This window comes from Vanessa tameamea, chromosome 7 (assembly GCF_037043105.1).
Source record: "Vanessa tameamea isolate UH-Manoa-2023 chromosome 7, ilVanTame1 primary haplotype, whole genome shotgun sequence".
Lineage (NCBI taxonomy): Eukaryota > Metazoa > Arthropoda > Insecta > Lepidoptera > Nymphalidae > Vanessa > Vanessa tameamea.
In genome coordinates this window covers 5,228,621-5,251,283 of record NC_087315.1, presented here as the reverse complement: position 1 = coordinate 5,251,283, position 22,663 = coordinate 5,228,621, and the positions used below count along the sequence as shown (strand labels likewise).

At 31.0% G+C, this 22,663-nt stretch overlaps 1 protein-coding gene across 1 annotated transcript in view; it reads left to right on the top strand.

Moving 5' to 3' along the window:
* LOC113401342 (poly(rC)-binding protein 3) overlaps nucleotides 1–22,663 on the top strand; it is a 188,868-nt gene that overhangs the window by 110,762 nt on the left and 55,443 nt on the right. Inside the window, exon 3 of the mRNA XM_064215377.1 lies at nucleotides 18,358–18,408. The gene's annotated coding sequence lies outside the window, so the exon portion shown is untranslated. The remainder of the gene's footprint in view (nucleotides 1–18,357; nucleotides 18,409–22,663) is intronic.

Below are 22,663 nucleotides of genomic sequence, written 5' to 3'. Positions count from 1 at the left end.
GTTGATGCTTTCAATATAACTGAAATTTCAATTAGTAAGCCTACGAATGTTATGTCTTTATTATGGCCGGAACGACAACATTTCTACCTCAGATTATAAACATGCGCGTTGAACATTAAAGTTAAGCAACAAAAGCGAATAGGAAACTAAATTACGTCAAAAGTGCGGTCACTTTAATTATTAATATTAATGTATTAACAAAAAGACGCTGTAATCTAAGATTATAATTGTATATTATATAACAATAATTGATATAATTCTATATTTTTATTAATATAAATAAACGAAACAACGAATTGATACATTTTCTTACAAAATTGTTCTTAACATCATTGTGTTAACTATGAAATCTAGTTTTTTTTATATCTTTTGCCACAATTAGACAAAATTAATGTGCTGAAAAATCACTAATAATATAAATTTGATGATCTCTTTTAAGAATAATATTCCTTGTTGATATACATAACATCAAATTAAGTCTTTTTTTAATTTATCGCAGACATCTTTAAACGTGGAAGTATTTCATTACCAAACACTAATATATTAGCCGAGATGGCCCAGTGGTTAGAAGCATATTAACCGATGAATTCGGGTTCAAGCCTAGTGAAAGAACACCTGAATTTTCATGAGTTTAATTTGTGTTTATAATTCATCTCGTGCTCGGCGGTGAAGGAAAACATCGTGAGGAAACCTGCATGTGTCTAATTCCAATGAAATTCTGCCACATGTGTATTCCTTCAACCCGCATTAGAGCAACGTGGTGGAATATGCTCTAAACCTTCTCCTCAAAGGGAGAGGAGGCCTTAGCCCAGCAGTGGGAAATTTACAGGCTGTTAATGTAATGTAAACACTAATATGTCATAATACTGTGGTAATACTTATGTGGGTACAAAACTGGAGTAATAGACACAGAAACAGATAGAGCTTATATCTCATAGTTTTTCCATTTGTGCCGTTTCCAGTTCAGTTTTAAGCTATGCTGTAGAAACAGTGTTATGAGTATCTTGAATATAACGCAATTTATATACGTATGTATTAAACTGTACTTTAAACGAATCGATGATTTTGACCGATGACGACAACGGCAGACGTGTCAAAAAACATCGGCTATCAACGTAGGAGGATGTAAATACATGTGAACACTATTCCTTTAAACTCATAAACCAATGGGATAATAATCCACATATATTTCAGCTACACGATTCACCGTTCACCGAGGCACGGAAGCGTAAACATAGCCAACCCACAAACTCAGACTACAACTACTGAGAACATCTTGACAGAAAATTCAATAATATTTTGTAATTCCAGCGATTCGAACACGACTCAGAACGAAATAATAATATATATATAAAAAAATTACAATTTTAATAATGATACTCTATATTTAAATAATTATATATCAGGGCTCTCGATATGTAGTAAAAGTTGTAATGAATTGAAGCGCCCATTCAATGTTTCGTAGTTAGTTCTAACTTCCTACAGATTTAGTCTGAAGTTTCGAATCAGCTCATAAAGTACCTGTAGGCTAAGCAATTCAATGAGTTTAAATTGAAATTTAGTAAACGTACCTATGTCTTCAAGCTCTAATTCGACTCGAGTCTCATTTTACCTAAACACATCAAAGACAAGGTTTTGTTTTGATAAATAACATAAGTGTTATCTCTTTGATAAGAATCAAGTTAATTAAAACACATTTACCAAAGAAAAAAAAACGGTAATATAATAATAAATTGTAAATATAAAATAAAATAAGACATAAATAAACGGTATCGGTCTTTTTAAATTTGTAGAAAACGTGTTCAAGTAGCAAATCGTGCTGGCTCATAATAAGATGGTTCCGTCAAAGCGGCCTTCGAAAATCGCCATATTTTTTGTTATCTAATCATTATGCCCTACCTGTTTCTTCGTCGAGTGTGTGTTGGAGTATCTGTTCAAATTTATTCATAAAGAATTATGCTTACTTTTCACCACTCTAGACATCAAGGTTGCCTGCCTGTGCGGTAGAAAATCCAGTTCGCGTATATACTATAAAAAAAATCGGGTAATGTCCTTTCCAATTGATACTTTAATTTTTGTTAACGTATAACACTTTTTTGACTGTCTATCTTAACAATAAACTTCAATTGTTTTATAGATAAGCGGAAATGTAGTTTAATGAAACAATTAAAATTCTATTTTAAGATACTATTCAATATTTCGATTAACCGATAGAGATTTCAATTTCCTTTAGTCACGTGCACGGGGATATCAGATCAAGCGGTTGGCTTAGTCGGTAATGAGCGGGCGGATGGCAATTTTGCTAGATGGGCTTTTGGTTACCTACTCCATTTTGTTTTTACACCAACGTTCTTTTAATACGAACCTTCTTAGGCGTCATCAAGTACATTAAAAACATATTTAATAAAAGGGCGGCTTATATTATTAGATGTGTCATTGCTTGCATTATACGATGCGACGTACGCGAGAATAAGTTATGTTCATAAATAATTAACAAGTTTTTATTTAAGTTTTAATTGTTCAAAATGAAAAAAAACTGTTGCCAACATTGAAAAATTGTTAAAAAATATCTCGTGATAATTAATAAAATAATATTTGATAAAAGTTAACATAATTTACTGCGCGGCGCGCCGTCTCTCGGGACCAAAGTTAACCTGTTTAACCATGCATCAAACATTATTTTATTCAGAAACAGGAAACATTGGAGGCTACGTTATAGGTAAAAGTACACCTGCAGTACATTAAGCAAAGTACTGGAGCGGTGCGCAGAAATTGAATTTGAAAAATATCACCGATGTGAGCCTTGGAAACATTCCATGGCCGAACACTCTCGCAAAAATCAATTACGTAGGGTACATTTGAAGTATTCAGAGAGACTATTGTTAGCTCATGTGCAATCCAAAAAATGCCAACTCTAATAAGTATTCGTTATTGGATGATACGTCATTTATAATTTTCTAACATTCACTTTCATCATATCATTCACTCTATATACGAACTTAAGTTAATATTTGTTTAAGTTAATAGATGTTGCACCAATTATTGTCGTAAATAACCTCATTATTACATTAAAACTTAATGTTATTTGCAAATTCAAGTGAACTGTGAACAAATTGCTGCCCAACAAATATTGTTACTTCTTGAATGCGAAATATGCCTAGAAACTTGTGTTACCTGAAATTCCCGTAACCAGGGTTTCATGTTAGAATATACGTTCGTACAATATGACGAATATTTGTATAGTTATTTTATAGGAGCTTAGTACAAACCGTTCACTTCTTGGCTAATTGTCAAACAAACTCATAATCGACGTCCCCTAATTGCAGGATTTCGAAGACGATTAAATACTCAGGATTTGATTTATTCTTAAGCCGATCGAAAATTTCGACTTCAATAAATATTTTGATAGCGAATATGTTCTGTAGGTAATCTGCTGTACTGTAAAAAATGTTTGAAATTATTTTTTTTCTTTCGTCTGTCAGTTAATGCCTCGTGAACATGTCGATACTCATCAAGATATAAATGACATTAGTGATAACGCTATTTCGAAAGTGATTTTGGGTGATATAAAAAATAACTCGGGTAACTATAGTATTGGTGAGGGATGTACAGGAATGACGGATTGACACAAGTAGCTAATAAATCAAGCAATGTCGAGTTGTAAATACTTGTGACTCCATGCTTATTGCCTACAAAATATCATGTTGGTGCAGATTCGGTTGTACACAAAACTCTCACATGTTTTGATATATAAAAGGTGTCCAAGCTCATTGGCATTCGTGTTTTCAGTGAAGTAAGCCTATTTCATAGTTTTTGGCTTACGTTTTTATTTACTTTCTCGGCTTAGTTTCTTGTCTTTGTATTATTTGATTATTTTTAAAAATGTTTAACCGTTTACTCTAATTTTATTTTCGTTATCATTTGTTATTTAGTTTAGCTTGTCAATCAACGTATACTTCTGTCAAAATGGCTAAGCTTTGGGTTCTATCTAGACTTATGCGCTTAAAAAAATGTATTAGTTATGATAGTTTGCTCAATAAAACCTTCATGGTCATATGAAGTACCAAGAAAACTTGAATTATAATGTAAAAATAACTATTACCATCTTGTAAGTCTAAAGTGTTTACGCTTGAAATAACAAGTTGAATTATGGTGGAAACTTGGTGAATGTTTTTGGCAAGTGAAACAAAGTACAAAATAAGAATTAGGGGAAATGATCCCCGTTTTCGTTGCGTTACGGAAACGCCATGACACAAAGAAGGAAATTACTCTCAAGGTAATAACTTGAACGAAAACTTCTTTCTCTTAAATTTACCAGATAATTTTATAATGTTTAAAGATTTACAAGTTTCTTTTGTGATTATTCTAAACCTAATTTATCTTCTCAAAGTTTTTTTTTTATAGGTTTGTTAGATTTAGACGTAAACTTTTATCACATGTTCTATTTATTTGTTAGTATCCTAAGTTTTCTTCATATACAATGAAACAAATATACATTTACTTATAAAGTAGATTTTCTCTCGTGTACATACAAAAAAAAAACTGTAAATCAAAGATTTCTTTGTGAATAATTAAAAAAATGTTTATTTTACTTCACTGAATTATCAACTAGAATAAATCGAATAATTAAAACCCAAACACTGAAAGCTATTCAAAATATAATACCTCAAAATTAGAGATTTAATTAAACTGTCATGAAATTATGTTTACTCATACAAAAAGGTAGGCCCTTACTCGCAGTGAGTGGCCGTATTAATTTTCAGAAAACGCCCCGTGATTAAAACTCCCTGGCGTTAAAATTTTATAATAATTTCGTCTAAGTTACTCTTCATACTGTTCAATACACGGTTGGAAATTTCTTAATGTATAATAATTTGTACAGCAATTTCTTTGTTAAATTACTGAAGAAATTCATAAATTTCTAGTGGCTCCTTTATCGATAAATAGTATCCGATAATACAATACAAAACGTCATTAATAAACGTAAGAATATTTTTTTAAAAAATTCAAAAAAGAGAAATGTCACTTGCACAATATTATTGACGATTTTACAATTAGGTTATATTGTTTGACTACCATAAAATACTTTGACATATATTTAATGTTAATCATTTCGAAATAACAAACTTATCCCTTATCTCTCATCTCAACTTCTCAGCATCTCGCTAATCTTTAATTGTTTTGTTTTTCGATAATTTATAGAAGTTAAAATGCAACAATGTGAAAATTAAAAAAAATGTCAAAATGTATAGAATCTAATCTTTAAGTGTTTCGATAATTAAATGTTAAGTTGCGACATCATCAAATTTTATTCAAATTCGTTACGAAATAAAGCGGAACTCAGAAAGATTTCATTTTGGTAAAATGTTATTCTGAAAACTCATTATTGCTCTAACCGACCGAGCAATCTTATTAATATTCGCCTTTGAAATTGAAAATCTTGAATGTTATGAATCAATTAACACGTGGCCGCTTTAGCGAACGAAATACCAGTGAAACGAAGAGTTTAATGAAACGGCTAAATAAATTTAAATGAACTACTTTTTTAACTAGAAACGTAAGAAATACTTTTCAAATGTTAAATAGCTAAAGAGGTTTTTATACTTAGTTGCATAAAAACAATGCGATAAAGCTTCCACCAGGAGTCATTCTGTAAAATTAATTCAAAGTACCTCTATTATTCTTTTCATGTAGCCGAGCCGATAAAGTAAATGCTGCAAATACATATAAATCTTCGCAAGCAACATAGTTTTATTTAAAGTATTCCAATTCATTGAAACGATAAAACGGTTTTATCAATTACAATTTTATTGTTTTGATTGTGATACAATATTTTTCTTCATATTTAAACTGCCTCAATAAGATACAATACTACGATTATTAGGAACCAAGCTTTTTTAATTTGTTTTGCCGATTCGCGTTCAAACTACTAAACCATTGAATATATCTTTAATAATATTTTAGTTTATTGTTTCAAGGTGGATCTTTTGGTCCGAGGCCATACTTACTTACTTTAAAAGGGAACGCTTGATAAATAATAATCTAATTATTCCATGGTTAGAAGCTAATGAAATATATAATTATACGAACTTGTTAATTTGTAAAATACAAAACGACGAAAATAACGTAAAATAACGTATTAAAAAAAATGGAGCTCTGTTTATTAAAATCTACGTGAAAAAAATTGCTTCCACCTGGTTCTCTCTCAAAACTGAATTTAAATGATGTCACTCCTGTTCTTGCATTATTCTTATTATGCAGCCAGCAAAGAAAATGGACGTTGTAAATAGAGATAGTAAATATTTTTTTCAGAGCAATATTAATTTAATAAAACAACAGTATATCGTCCAGAGAGACTCTCAACTGTTATTAATATAAATATGTTCTTAGAATAAAATAAACCCATTATTTTATTCTATGTAACCACTTATTTATGTCCAAGTATAAATAAATTACGTGAATAAACGTACATTAATATGATCACAGTTGAATAGCATAATAATTAAAATATCAAGCTGGGTTGATATCAGTACGATGTGCAATGAAAATGGCAACTGAAATCTATTATTATTTAACATCGTTTTAAGGTGTTAATTAATGCTGCGTCTACACGTACATACAATTGAATATCCAACAAAGTCGAATGAACCCTACCGCAAATGTTTGCAAAATATCATTCACATATTGGCCAATATTGACATACAATTTCATTCGTAACGCTTTATTTGTAGCAATAGCGGATTTTTTCATTAAAAACAGTTCAAGCGACAGTTTGAATTACATACATCGGAACGGCTTATATTATATGCGTAATTATGTGGAATAATATATAATTGTTAGTTACGTTTGCGTCATTGCAACGAGTGAAATCTTTAAACACATTAGTAAAAACAAATTTCAAAATTCTAATCATTTGCTTTTTATGACTTATATTCCTTGTATATATGTATATGGTCATATATGTATCTATTGTAGTAAAATTATTTTACTTAATCTAGAAATAATGTATACTGCTATATCGTAAGCCTTTAACATAATATCAAAGAACTATTTTTTTCATTAGAACGTTAAAGTATGCAAGAATGATTTTCAATAGTAATCTAATTTACAATGCTGTTAAAGTTTTTAGGTAACGTATTCAACTGAATACTTCTTCTGAATAATGCTACGAAATGAACTCATCGCGTCGAAGTAACTTTATGAAACTCATATCAGATTTTTCTAAACGAGAACGCGTTTGACTAAATGAACGTAAAAAAATTTTTTCATTGCATAAACGAAATAAAAACTTTGAACCGATCCGTTTGAAAGTTTCTGAATACAGATACCTTAATCTCTTTTGTCTCTTTGTGATTAAAATTTTACCGGGCGAGGGCAAAGAGTTTGAAACGAGACCTCCAACTTATGCGTCGTAGTTTGAAAACAGGTTCGAAGGCACAAAATAAACAGACTCGGTGCAAGCTAATGTAAAAACTTCTGGCGGCAACAGTGTATTGCTTTGCTTCCAAAACATCACGGATCGAGTACACTCAGACATTATTCAGCCGTGAGCGTTCGTTGTTGTCTACACAATATTACTTCATTACGAAACTTTACGAAAAGTGAAAAAATAATAAAACGAAAAATAAAAGTAGGTACATCAATTATATTTTCATAATTGATTCTAAAAACAATATTATGGCAGTTATAGGGCCAGCCGATAGAAGTGAAAACTTAGAACTTTTAGTAATAGTTAAAATTTGAAATTACATGATGTTTCAAATTAAAAATTCAAAAAATAACCATCATTTGGTAAACAAAAGGTATACGCAGCACTAATGTTACACAATACGTCAGCTGTATAGCTATTAAGCATGTCGGTGACGCGAACACACGAGGTTTCAGCCATCCAAAAAGCGTCTAACGCGCACAGCACACGGTCTCTACGCATGCGCCAGTCATGAGCATATCGTTGACGCGAACCCATAAGATTTTCCCTTCACCTCAGTAATTTTGATATCATTTATAATATTTGTAAATAACTTTCTGTTCTTCTTACATCAGTACTCATTATTTGACAAAATAAATGCAACTTTACTGTTTAACATCGATAGTATTTTAAATTTGTTGATTTGCAGGATATTCGAGTTATAGATTTAAATAGAAATGATCAGATTACATTGAGTACGGTATTTAATTAAACCGACACCAGCTACAGCGTTCATTAAGAAGAATTTTATCCTGCAGTTGAGATCTTAAGGGGCTTCTTTTTACCGCTTTGCTAATAAGTTCTGTTTTCAAAGCTCTTTTTACTTTGTATGTATTCATTTCTGTAAAATGAATATGCAAGACATTTTGTATTGTCTTTTGGATAGCGGCCAACGGTTCGCGAGTCGGTAATATTTTTTAAATTCAATTTCGGTGAAGCCACAGGGCTCTATACAGTCGGCTTAATGTGCACCTGGTGAACGCTTAAATGAGATACGACAGTAACTACTTACATATTTATGTTTGAATATATTAAACGTATTTTTTTCCTTTATATACTATTATTAATTATTACGTTTGTTGTAAATACTTTGAATCACGTCCATTTAGCTATCGTATTATGGAAATTAATCTATTAAATTTGAAAATATAAGATTTTCATATATCTGTCGAAATAATCACTAATTTAATTTTATATATTGTATGGCTTTAAGTTATTCATTAAAAAAAAGTATTTATGACAAATATATATTCTATGAGTTACTAGAATACGCTTGTATTAAAATCTTCTCATAAAATGAACGTACTGGGTCAATTTCCAACACTAATACATTCATAATCCCTTAATAAAAAACTTCATTACCGCTTACCCAGCAGCGAAATATTTAACTCAATTTTTATTAAAAATGTAAATAAATAAGCGTAGCGTACAAACAAAATTAACTCAAAGATGCAAATTTTATATTAATATATGTTATATATACGGATGGATTACTACTATTTGTACATAATTATATTATAGTTGTTTATATAAGACTGTTATCTTAAAGTTACGTTTAATATTTTGCTGTTCTTTTGTGGTATTTTAGTTTCAAAATTATATAATTTTATCTGAAATTTGAATATTAACACTTATTTATGGTAATACTTCAATTGTATTTTATTAACTCTATGATGGAGTTTTTACAGTTGGAACACATGATATCCAGCTGATTAAAAGCGTGATTTGAATAAAAAAATTGGGTAGTGCAAATTTTTACAAAATATAAACACACATAACATAAAACAATTTACGTATAACGAAAATAACTTTATGTATAAATAAAGATAGAAAAAAAAAAACTCAATCATAAAACAATAATATATATTTAAATTTGTAAATTGTTTTCTTATTAAAAATGCTTAAAGAAACATCGCGAGTTCGTTTCTAGCAGACACAATATTTTTCTTAATATTTCTCAATATTTCAACCAGAGTCTGCAAATTTATACTCAAAAAGTTTTATTCCTCTTTCTGTCTCTCGAAACATTAATTTACGTGGATCTTTTACGTTGGGTACTTCTGTTTTGTGAGTTTTTCTTAGAAATCTTTGATAAACTTTTGGTTTCATACACTATTAAAATTACTTAGGGGATTGACTTTAATCAAAAGGATACCGATAATGGCGGTCTGATGTAGCTTATGTTAGTTCACAATGGCCTTTTAACAGGATTTATAAAATAAAATGACTGTTGTTCATATTACAAATTACCTAACTTCAAAGATCAAAACATTCGAAGTTAATGATTACGTTTGTGCGTTAAGTTTCTAAAGCAAATTATAAGCTTTAGTAAATATCATAATATTCGTCTTACCTTATACAATTTATTTGTAGTATAGTGTAATAAGTGTAATAAGAGCCGAGATGGCGCAGTGGTTAGGACGCGTGCATCTTAACCGATGATTTCAGGTTCAAACCCAGGCAGGCACCACTGAGTTTTCATGTGCTTAATTTGTGTTTATAATTCATCTCGTGCTCGGCGATGAAGGAAAACATCGTGAGGAAACCTGCATGTGTCTAATTTCAACGAAATTCTGCCACATGTGTATTCCACCAACCCGCATTGGAGCAGCGTGGTGGAATATGCTCCATACCTTCTCCTCAACGGGAGAAGAGACCTTAGCCCAGCAGTGGGAAATTTACAGGCTGATTATGTATTATGTTATTATAGTGTAATAAGCAGCAGACAAACTTAACATATTTTTGATCCGCCATCCGCCTGCCTTCTAAGTCAGGTCTTCAACTGCTTTTATTCCTATCTCATCGTCAATCGGGTTACAAAAGTGCTAATGATTTCAATAAATTGATGCGTTTAACAAAAGTTCATTCTGTCTATTCTTACGACATCCACGTGCTGTGATTCACTTAGTGAGTCTTTCAATATGTTCAAACTATTCATCTCATATTTAATAAATTAAAGTACAAAGTCGAATTATAATTATTTTGTTTCGATAATTTTTTAAAAAGCTTACTTTAATCGATTGTTTTCTCGAATTCAATAAAAAATACATTTTGCTTTTAAAGCTAATTGATAAATTAAAAATTTATAGAATCAACGCAAACGGGCACAAGTCACCGAATAAAATTTGAAATTCTTGAGTTTTATTTACTCGCGACTGATTCTAAACATTTTTTTAAGTAAAATAATTTATATGGAATACAAAATTATTATTATTATAAATTGGTCTTTTCAGTAGGATGGTGCTTTAATATTTATTATAGAACCTTCCCATAATATAAATTACAAGTTGTTGCTCGCAGCTTTGTTCGCATTTTAGAGATCAGTCGTCAGGTATTGGACATAAAAAAGTTCCTTAAAGTTTAAACTTGGTTCGTACCAAATTTCAATTTCACTTGGTAGATTTAGTCGTAAGAGAGCAACAGACAGACAGACAAACAGACAGAGAGAGTTTCGCATCTGTAATATTAGTATAAATTAACCCAGTCAAAGAATCATGATGTCGTTTCTGTTATTTCTGATAATATCACGAATATGCAATAATACGGAGCAAATAGAAAACTTTACTTTTTTTTTAAGTCGGTTGAATGTGAAGAAAAAGTTATAAAGCGTCACAGCTATTGTATGACGATAAAGTGTCACCCTTCTTTTTTTTTTTTTAATCTGCATAATATAATTACAGAGGAAATGACAGTGATATGTGATTCATCTTATAAGCTGCGTCGCATCACGACAAAATTTAAATTAGGTTTATGTATTTTGTAAAGTAATTGCTTTTCTTCCATTATATAATAAAATAAATAAAATCATCTATGTTTATATGAACAACTTCTCGAAATATAATTATACTTGTAGAACTTTTACCTTTACCTCGTAACAATAATTATATCAAATAGTATAATGTTATACAAAAAAAAGCGACTAATTAATTGTATTTTAAAAAGTTACTTCGACATAATACGTCATAAAACAAACAAAAAACGAGGTTAATAACCAAAAGAAAGTATTTTTTTCATTTTGTAACATAGCAGTTTTATATTCACGTCATAATAACAATCCTATAAGGAGGCGCTTGGAGGTCGTCGCATCGTGAAAGCCGCGTTAATTACGACTTTTCTCGCAACCCGCTAGTTAAAAAATAAACTATCCAGACCGCCAGCCTCTATTACATAGTTTAATGTACTTTAATCCGCACCAGGTAAACGAGTTGGTGGAAGTTCCGTTGTTCTCATTACTGGTGGCCCCCGACGGTTGAATGATACTCGCAATTGAAATTTACTTCTCACATTTTTCACGATTAATAAAATAATATTTTCATATAATGAATTGTATATAAACCAGTTTAAACGTAACGAATTTAATTAAACGTAAAAGTTTTGTACAGATTAATCTTTAAGGCCTTGATAGATGGAAGCTTATTGAAATTATATAAAATTTAATATTCATAAATCCACTTATTGAATTCGGTTTGATCTAAACAAAATAATTAAATTTGTTTTTTGAATGTAAACATGAAAGATTGACGGAGTCCGCTACTTATAAAGACATGAACATAAATTTCATTGATGTAATTTCACAGAAATAAGTTATGTTACAGATTTGTTTCATTCAGCCAACTAAATATCAATATGTCATTGAAAAAATCAAATGTTTTTTTTTATTGAATGGTGTAGATTATTGTTAAGAGAGCGTTTTCTCCCTAACTTTCATACGCCATTTATTCCGAGTTTCTGTTTGCGTTTCACTCCAATACCGGGGCCATTCGTCTAGAAAGTTTATTTACCTGACGTTTCAAACGAACACACAGGTAATAGAAACATCAATCAATATCATCTTACAAGCGATAATAAAAATTATGCAGTATTTATTTTTTTAATAATATTTGTTTAGGATTAGTAGTTTAACAACAGAGCACCACTTATTATTATCACTGAGAGTGTCATCGAAACAGTACGTCTATCGTTCAAACTTAAACAATCCTAACAGTGCTCTCCACTCAAACGACGGCAATCTCGTGACCCAATCAAGACCACTTAATCGAGATCTTTATCTTGAACCACTTTGGCACAACAATATCACAATAATACAGTACAATAGACTTTTGGATATTGGTACAAGTTTGTATTGTAATTATAATTATGTAAATTCGTTCTACAGAACCCTATCATAAAGGTTTACATATAAGATGATGATATTATCATCATCGGACAACCTCCTTTGAATTAACATTTTATAGTGTACATATACAGAATGTATTTTATTATATCCTACTGGCATAATCCAAAGTCCAAAAGGTAGGTTAACTATCACGAGCAGAATGAGTTCAAGTATAATACAAACGTATTTTCCGAGGCTGGAAGTGTAAACAGTACCACAGTCCAATCTAAGGACTGAGAATGCCTTGACAGAAATATATAAAAATAAATACATAGATCTGCCTTATAAGCTAGTTACTTAATTAACTAGGCAGTTAGAGTAAAACGTTAATTAATTATATTTAACGAAGCATTCAACGTTGATAAGGAGATAACGTCGAGGACAAAGTTAGAAAGAAAATTGGAATCTGCAGCAGTAATAATAATGAATTGTTTTATTTGTTAACTTCGTACTAAATATGTACGAACAAAATTTAGAAAATATATTTTTTTAAAACTGTTTCGATATCAAATATAGTTTTAATGATGTACTTGATTCTTATGCGATTTAATGCGGGTACATATTTAGATCGGATCTGCATTCATTACAATTTTATCATGACTAAAATGTTCAGATCCTAACATGCTCGATGATTATGTATATACAGCTTCCTCCTTGTACATGTTGTGGTCAAATATAATTTAATGAGCACACACAGTCTAAGTTTAAGTTACTATTAAATATGCATGAATGAAATGAATGAAGCATTCTTTTACATATCTATCTATATGATCTTCTTCTTCTGTGCCTTTTCTCATTTCATTTGGAGTCGGCCTCCTTGTTCTAAGGCGCCTAGTCCGTCTTATCTTGGTTTGTCTGATAGAAGATCTAAGCCTCGTTCTTAATATTTTGAAACGGCTATCTAGCACGTGGCTTGCGGGCGTCTTCTGTTTCTCGGCTGCCCACTTTTCTCGTATGTACGTTTGATCACTCGCTTCTTCTAAAGTATAAGATGGCTTTGAAATTCAACTAAATCCTTATTTAACGCCCCTTACAACAAGGTTAAGCTCCTCAGAACACTTATAAAAATAACTAATTTTTATACTGAAACTGCTTTCATTCAAAATTATTATATACAAAAAGTGTCCCACTGCTGCACTAAGTCCTTCTCTGCCTTTTAGGGAGAATGTTTGGAGTCTGCGCCACCACGCTACTCCAATGCGGTTTGGTGGATATACATGGCATAATTTCTTTGTAATAAATCACATATAAGTTTCCTCACGATGTTTTCCTTCACGAACACAAAATAAGCACATGAAAATTGTGGTGCTTGCCTGGGTTTTAACACACGATCATCAGTTAAGATGAACGCGATCTAACTACTGCGAAAATTATTGTATGAACATGAGATTTAGAGTGAGAAGCATTTAAATATATTTATTTTTTAAAGTGATTACAATACTTCTATCCACATATTTATTCTAACTATGATATATTTAATTACTTTATGTAAAATTTAAGCGAAGTAAATAAATACATTATTATTAAAAAAACACCTAATATCAATTTATTACATTTTACTCCCCACCATTTTGCCAATGCTAGCAGAATACAATTATAGGTTAATTTATTGAAATAAAACACCTACGAAGTTTTGATCGCGCTATCCACAAATATATTAAAAATAAATCCAGTATTTACGTACTTCACATAGTTTTACTATAAAAAAAAACAAACACTTAAACTTTTAGGAAAATTAAACGTCAATCAAATGCCAAAGGATCTTTGTTCGGTGAATGAAACAAAAATGGATTTTGGAATTAAACCGTCCGTTATCAATTTCGCATTGATAGATATTTTTTAAAACAGAATTTTAAAAAAGCATATTCTCGTTTTTTATTAATGTTGCAAAGGTATAACAGCGTTTTACGTTAATAAATTGCTACTAGTATTATTAACTTTTTGATTAATATTTTAAGGCACAACATCATGACATTCAGGGATCAATTCTAAGCAATGTTTATTTAGGACACAAATTTATCTTCAACCCAAGCGTCACCCCAATTATTTGTACTCTACCCGCCAAGGTCGAATACTAGACATTTTTAGTGTAAAGGACACTGAATAAGATTGATGCTGACACACATATTTTAAGCGTAATTTTACGATGCCCAAAAAAAATTAAATTTCAATTACAATTCTGTCTTCTCACTGACTCTAAATGCTAAAATATGACAAGATAATCAATGCTCCTTGAGCAAATAACAGATTCAAGCAAAACATCGATAAAAAAATGTTTGTTTGAATTCATATGTCACAAGGGAATTAACCTCTGCTCTGCCTGGTGACGCTGTAGAGGCTACTATGGCCAAAAGCTACTGACAATTCGAAAAAAATATATGTGAAGGTCTGCCCAATGTTTTCTCGATAAATCTTCAAATTATCAGATAAATAAAATTCTGCCCAACTATTAGATACGTGTCTTTACGTAAGGAAAAAATTAGAAATTATAGTTTAAGAACAACATAATAATATTTATAATTCTTGTACGAAAATAGTTTATTTAAAATGATGTTCGTGTATGTTTTTATTCGAAACATATTTTAAAAACATAAATATTGTTCTTAGATGCGTAAATAACTCCTTCTGATCTGGTGTGCGTAACGTTGGTACAAAGAAATACATCAGCATTCACTTGTAAAACGAAAAATGAAACAGGGGACAAATATTATGCATTTATCAGCAAAATATTTTGGTCTGTCTGTCTGTCTCTGTCTATACTGATGAAAATTGGTATGAAGGAAACCTGAACCCCAAGGAGGGACTTAGGCTTTTTTATACCTAACAGCTGACGACCAACCTAAAATGCGAGTGAACCCACAGACGACAACTAGTAGCTTATATTTTTGTTAATTGATCTTTGTTTCGCATGAATGCAGTAGGGCAGAAACGGATTTTGGCATTCCATATCGATTGGAATATCTTTTACACAAGCGGCGTTGGGCACTTACGAGGTGGCCCATTTGCTCGTCTGCTTACCTATGTGATTAAAAAGTAACCTGGTATTACTTTCTGAAATTTCGAAAACAATATTTTTGGCAAAATAATATGTTTTATTATTTAACCTAAGTTTGGTTTAGCCGCATTATTAACATAGTTGGAATTAAATTATATGTACGTTTTTGATGTCACATAATTTGTTATATATTGGGATTTTTTTATTAAGTTTATTAAATCGGTAAAGATAGTCGTCAAATATTGATTTATGCAAAATAATGGTACATTTTCGCTGAAAAACGTTCGACGCCTCTATCATGTGCGATAGTGCTTAATCAAAACTTCAATTAAATTTCCATACTGCCTTTCGTTATACAGCTGTATTGGGGATATTGAACAAATTAACGTACTCATTTTAATTAATATACTATTAAACTAAGTAGTATGTTCAAACATTTTTATCGATTATTTACGATATTGAATCCTTTCTTTTAAGCGGTTTTTATTACAGAAATAACAAGAAGGCACGTATCATATTAGGCGTAATTGGTCACAAACACCTCATGATATTATCAAAAGAAATATTCCTCATATTCTCAATACGCTAACCAACCCATGGAATTTAGATGTTAGGTCTATTTTTCTGCAATTATATGGTCTCATTCATCCTTGAAAACATTTTTACATTAGCAGCCTGTAAATTTCCCACTGCTGGGCTAAGGCCTCCTCTCCCTTTGAGGAGAAGGTTTGGAGCATATTCCGCCACGCTGCTCCAATGCGGGTTGGTGGAATACACATGTGGCAGAATTTCGTTGAAATTAGACACATGCAGGTTTCCTCACGATGTTTTCCTTCACCGCCGAGCACGAGATGAATTATAAACACAAATTAAGCTCAAAAATTTTTACGTAATGTTATGAAACAACTAGCGTGAGTGTACTAAGTATAAAGCCTTGAGTAGATAACTCCACTGGCAGATAAATTTTATTAACAAACTCATTTTGAAAGAGCACCTGATGTTTAATAAAACAAAGGATCTGACAGGTGAACAAGAACCAAACACAATTCACCGAAGAAATCTCCGAACGCTCTATTGGTGTGGATGCAAACACTCGATGTAAGAGTGGTTTGCTTAGGACCCTCGATCGTAGAACAGACAGCCGGATTACGTATTGAACGAGCTATCGTGACATTGTGGACAAGATAACATGATATTTTCACTAAAAACCGCCAAAAATAACATGACATCTATTAGATAGTATAAAATATATTTTCTTTTTAGATATTCGTAACAACCGTGTTTTTTCCGCTTCTTACTTTAATTAAATTTAGTAAGTTGTAAATATATCTGTTTAAAATAGAATTGTTTATTAATATCGAACTGTTTATTAAACATCCAACTAACAGCCACTTAGTAAAATGGCTTATGTGTTGGCTATGACAAAGACGCTAAACATAAACCACAGTATTGATTATAAGTATAAATAAAACAATACTAAAAAATATAATAATAAAAATATTAAAGCAAATATTTTTTTACAAAATGAAATAAAAAATGGTTCAAAAGTATAACAAAAGAACAAGTATGATATAAAAACAAATTTTGTATATTTAATATTAGTTTCAGGAACGTCAAAGTTGTACGATACTTGCTTAAGCGAAAATATTTGTTATTCATATTAGCTAAAATAATAAAAAAATCTCAATGATTTCTCAAGATTTCGAAATCTTTCGAAAACTTGACTCAAATGCAAACCAACTAATACACAAGTCCCTCACGGAAGTCTCAAATCTCGGTAAAGCAATACATATTTATATTATTAAAATGTTAAAAGACAAACTAAAAAAATGTATAACTATTTTTTTTTTACATAGAATTAATCAATACTTAGACAGCTATGTACAGTCTTCGTGAGTTCGGATTACTTGAAAAATCATACACCAACCCGCATTAGATCAGCGTGGTGACATAAGATTTAAACCTTATCCTCAAAAGGAGAGGACGCCCAGCAGTGAGATATTTCATAACTTACTTACTTTTTACTTTAAATTTATATAGTAGATGATCATTAAAACAGAACCATTACGGAATCCTCTGTCTTATCGATCGCTATTTAATTCTGAAATAAGTTTTTGAGTGGAGTAATCAATATAAATTAAGGAAAATTTAGTTCATTCTCGTCCCTATTAATGACTATTTTGAATTTTCATAGCGCTGTATAAATAAAACTTTGAGAATTGATTGACATTATCGTGACGTCGTGAAATATGCTCTGCGGGAATAAATATAACCTAATCATAGTATTGTCTACCGCAATTTTTATTTAATATACAAAAATTATATTATCAATATTAAATAAGAATGATTATTGGTCAGAAACAGATCTAACTTCGATGAGAAACCTTTGTTCATAACTAAAATCAGGGATCTATTTTATATTTTTAAGCTATAATAGCGAAGCCCCGTCAAACAATTCATTATTAGTTTAGATTCCCGACCGCAATACCAACAGCGGAAAACTTCACCTCCTAATTGGTTTGTAAATTATCATTTTTGTGGTTTCGTACTATAGATATTACGTTTAATTGAATTGAATGTAATGCTTAAGTATTATATAATTATTCATGCTTTGAACCATATTAGTGTTATTGTCAGGTCGATATCGTTAGTTCGGAAAATGTAATTAGAATCGATTTCAGGCAAACAAATGATGTGGATTTTTTAACTTTTTCTAACTCAGCGTTTATTTCATTCCAGATATTAAACAAAGCGTGCTTCAAACAACAGTTCACTTCTAAATTTGAAAAGGTACGTATGTTTTTTTCGTAGAATTTATATATATATATCAAAGTAGCTTAAGCCTAAAATTGTTTGCTTAAAAAAGTTAGTGACATAATTTATTATAAAATTCATGAATCTATCATGATTTAAGCTTAATTCATTTTATGTAAAATTAACTATAACGAAATGGTATGAATATTATTTTTTTTTGTTTGACAGTAATTTGTGATGGAATGGAATAGGGCTCCAACTTTTTAAAATTATTTTTAGAAAACATGTTTTGTTTTTGCCATTTTTTTTAATTAAAATTCTGCCCTAGGCTAATGGAGAGTAATCCGTCAGTATTTCATTAATAGTAAATTTATACGATTAAAGTAGATTACCGTAGCGCATTTATACGAAAATTAAATTCGGCAAAACTGACATAAAACCTATTATAAAAACAGCGTACTTGTATCCCCTACATAAAGAGGGGGAGGGGTACGCCAGCGAATACACCGGAATACCCAATAAAATACCAACGGTACATACGTTGTCTCTTCGTAAGACGTCACAGGATCACGCATGCCATCAAAACTCCCCGACGGACGAAAAGAATTACACCCTACGCCTATTCGTCAATTATGAAGTCCTGTCTTGTTTCATGTTAACATTAAAGACTTGCTGAAGCCGCGGCTTTGCCCGCATGGAATTCAGTTTGTTATGAAAATCCATTGCAATCGTGATATTTTATCGTTTAGGTAATTATACAAAATATAAATTATTATTAGTAAGCTCTGTGATTGGTTGATAATTGAATTATTATAATTTGTTAAAATATAGACTTGAATCTATGTATATCTTAATATATTCGAATTTACATTAGGGGTGAATATTTAAATCATCTTAGTATGCTGTTGAAAATATGTTAAAACTTAAATACTTACCTAAATAAATTAATCTACACATAAATATCTTCCAAAATTAAGATTTCACAATTTATTGAGTTTCATCCCTCAACATAAAAATATTACTGCATGTTATTTGTACCGAAAAACCTAAATATATATGTTCAAACTTCACAAAAAATGTCAACACTATATGGAATCCTACTAAATTTATTTTCTTTTTAATACCCATTATTTCATCTTCAAAACTGAAGAATTTACAGAAACTTTTCATAACTTAATTATTCCCAAGAAAAACACATTTTACACAACTACATAAGTAATATTACCAAACGTGTCCTTTCCAGTTCAAGCTCGCTTCGTACCAGATTTCATCAAAATCGGTTCAATAATTTATTCGTGGAAGCTTAATTGACAGACAGACAGAGGTAATTGCGAATTCATAACATTAGTATAGATCACACAGTTCACTTAATATACAGACGGCCGAACTTCATATAATACAGAATTACGTACTTTAATTTAAGTTTGGATACAATCAGCATACAAATCTATCACGATTCGTAATCGAAGGCAATGAAAAAGAAGCTACTCTTTAGTAAATCATTTTTAATGTTTTCAAAAATAAAAATACTTACATTATATATCATGAGAGTCAACACAAATTAATTTAAAGCTGTTTTCATATCGAAATTCGACCGCGGTGAAAGAGATTAGAAGTAGAGCAAACAGCTGTACATATTTTCCAAGGCAACGAAGTGTTTATCTGCTAATATTTTAACTCTAGGCTGTAATTATATTTTCTTGAAAGAATAACCTGATAGCGACTTATTAGTCGGCTCAGCATTTTGTATGCAGTCAAAACGGCCTCTGAGCTGATAACCTGATTAGTATTGAACTTTCGTCAACCGACTATGACTTCGTCTATCACTTTAACGTACATAAATCAAACGTTTTTATAGAGACTGTATTCAGATTTTCCTTAAATAAAAAGTGTTTGCTATCCTTGAAACAAATCACCCATTTTCCACACCATGACCTGGTGCAAGCCTAACCAAAAAAAAACACAGAAAAAATATAAAAAAATTAACATGAAGCATGGACTCTTCTATATTCACAGTCACGATTTCAACGAGTCTGTACTAAAAACCGCAACCTGTTTAATTGGCGTTAAAATAACGATGTGACTGAATTATAGCTCTGTAATAAATAATATTTTTTTTAACATCCGTTCGTCAAATCATTTAATATTTTGAGGCTTTAATGTGTGCAGTCACTGAATCGAATAATGATACAATGGAAATGGAAATGTTGTTATATGGTATCATGTTTTACGTATTTTGCGTTTAATCGTGATGGGAATATACTGTATAAGCGATATATATGATTGTATGGATTCGTTGTTTCAACCAATAATTATAATATCTCATGAATATATGTAGTCTGTACGATATTTCCACAGAGAACAGTCTTAGCCATTATGTGTTTTCCGTTTCTCACCTAGTGTGGCATACACTCAACAACGACAACTCATATTAGTATTGTTTGGTAGGTAGGTAGGTAAGGTAGGGCTAGTAATGCACAACGAAAGTAATTCGTTTCTAGTTTAGAGTTTCTTTAATTACAGTTACATTGAGCACATCGTGAAAGATTTTAATATAAAAGGAAGAACTATGAAGAAGTTTTAAGGATAAGATTTCCTTGAGAACGTAGATCGCGGGAATAAGTGCTAATAAGAAATTCAAAACAGGCCTTAAAATACAAACAATTAGGATCTAAAATAATACAATAAAGAAAAGACCCGAGATGGTCCAGTGGTTAGAACGCGTGCATCTTAACCGATGATTTCGGGTTCAAACCCAGGCAGGCACCACTGAATTTACATGTGCTTAATTTGTTTATAATTCATCTCGTGCTCGGCGGTGAAGGAAAACATCGTGAGGAAACCTGCATGTGTCTAATTTCAACGAAATTCTGCCACATGTGTATTCCACCAACCCGCATTGGAGCAGCGTGGTGGAATATGCTCCATACCTTCTCCTCAACGGGAGAGGAGGCCTTAGCCCAGCAGTGGGAAATTTACAGACTGATTATGTTATGTATGTAAAGAAAAGCTGTTATCTTTAACAGGACTTTTTTGTCAAAATATGTAAATTACTACTGTAACTGCTCTTACACATACAAACCACTGAACCAAATTTGATGAACTTTCGTACGAAGAGTACTTGAACTCGAAGAAGGCTATATGTTTATAACTGAAACCTGACAACTAACCCACAAACGCGACCGTAGCCGCGGGCGACAACTAGTTATATATAAATGTTACTAGACGTACAATTTATGCTACATTCAAAAATTATACATTTTATTCTGAATAAAAGTAATTCTCCAATTATTTATTAAAAAAGAGTAGACGTTTGCTCTCTATTTTTGTTGTATAAACATTTTCAAAGGGCTTATCGATTTAATTTATTTTTATAAGAAGTTTTCTTTTCGTGTCTCTTTTATACTATCATCAAAACTACGCGAATAAATAATGAAAGACCTTTTAAAGACTGGGAGGCGCTATCGATTGGAACCAGGAGAAATATACCGTCAAAACATATTTCTGTAGTATTTCTCATTATTTAATATAACAATCCAGATTTGCAATGTGTGCACTTACCTACTTAAAAAATCATATTTACTGCGAGAGACGATATATACTTTGACGTCTAACAGGCATTTCCTATACCTTGAGGTAAAAGAAAGAGGACGTATATAAATAATGGAAGTACGTTATAAATACTATGTAATATTTGTAGAAGAACTTTGAACAAAGGCAATTCTCAGAGGCAGATTTGAACATTCTAAAATATTTTTCAACATTTTTAACAATTGACAACGGAGCACTAATGAGGTGAAAAACGAGGTCTTTAAGGTTACTTGTTTTACTAATATATGTATTGTGTAGTAGTATTACTAATATATACTGCTACATAATGAAATCTATACTTTTATTATAAATGCGAAAGTAACACTCTATGTCTGTCTGCCTGTTGCTCTTTCACCGCCACTTACTGAACGCACCTGTTAAGTTCCTGTTAAGTATCATTTATTCTTGTGTTTTTTATTTATTTTTTCCGTTCAAACTAAATGTTTCGTAATCATTGCTTTATTTTAGATGAATTTACTCAATCTAAAGCCTACGACCGAATTTGTACAACGAAATTTTAGAATAGTTACATTGAACACAATACGGATATCATATTAAACAAGAAATATCGATCAGTTTCAACCAAACTCTAGTGAGAGACCGATTTTAATTAGTTGAACGTTCCCTTTACACAATTCAACTATTTTAATAAATATACATTCATTGCGATCGGAGCTGGGTCACTTCACACGCGTTGCAA